Source organism: Nuphar pumila, chromosome 15 (genome assembly GCF_984573655.1).
Source record: "Nuphar pumila chromosome 15, dmNupPumi1.hap1.1, whole genome shotgun sequence".
NCBI lineage: Eukaryota > Viridiplantae > Streptophyta > Magnoliopsida > Nymphaeales > Nymphaeaceae > Nuphar > Nuphar pumila.
In genome coordinates, this window is record NC_143263.1 from 4,790,209 (window position 1) to 4,791,469 (window position 1,261).

Below are 1,261 nucleotides of genomic sequence, written 5' to 3' on the forward strand. Positions count from 1 at the left end.
AACCTGCAACATCCCTATACAAGCTAGCCCCCCCTTGGTAACCTCCATTACTTCTTTGCTGGAAAGGAATTCCTATTCATCCAGGGAACAAAGTAAACAACAGTGGAGGGGAGCCAATATTTTTTCAAAATACCAACATTGCGAAAACCTCAATGTACCCTTAACCAATTCAAAACAGGGGTCGATTCAAGTGAGTTTCACTTTCAAAACTTCATGTGATTTCAAATCAGATGTATCCTAAGTCTCCTTTTCATGCTTTTTAGATTATTTTTGCCAATCATACTTTATGAATGTGACAGATTATTTTAGTTGAAACTGAATTTTGAACATGTTTGTGACACGTAAGCAAGTTTCTGAAAGGGATTAAAAAATCAGCTGTCATATGGATGCGTATTCTATGGTACTCAACTATCACAATATGAATGCTTTTAGTATAGTGTTCATCTGTCATAACTTATGATGATACACAGTTACACAATTTACATAAATCTATGTTTGGTTGCATTCAAATGTAATTTTGAATCTCATGCAAATGTGAGAATAAATTTCATAGAAAAGTTAATCAAGCATGTGATTTGGTATCCCATGCAAATGAGAGAATGAATCAGTTCGCATGTATGTGATTTACAATCTCACGCAAATAATAAACAGAATTATTCAAAATCACATTTTAAGTCTCTCATGTGATTCCAAATCACATGAAATGCAACCAATAAAACCAAGATTTAAACTTTCCCTTCAACACAAGGATATAATTTGTATCCATGTTAAAGTTAATGAAGTTACGATGGTTTATCATCGTGGCCCTGCAGAAACACATGGAATACGGTGTTTTTCTGCGAAAACTGTTAGCTTTTTCCGCTATGCAAACGGGTCCCTCGCCAGCTAAGAAGGAAAAGTACACCTAGCTTCAACCTTGCAGCAAGGGACACCACATATGAGTTCTGAACTTATGGTCAATTTGGTGACATTCACAAGTGGCCCCTACCAGCTGAGTAGACTGGAGCCTTTGTTGGCAATACAGAAAATAAATTAGCATCAACAGTAGGAAAAAACCGGATACCAAGTCGGGGTAGTTTTACAGGTGGCAAAATTAGCTTATGACGGCTTATTTTTTATACTCTCCCCGGAAACGATATAGTTTTCCAAACCTATAACCAGCGTGTGAGATTTTCAGGAATCATCAGAGAAAACACTGCAACAGAAACGCATGCACATCTCGTGAAAGTCGTCCCCACCAACACCATAATCACCCCTAGTG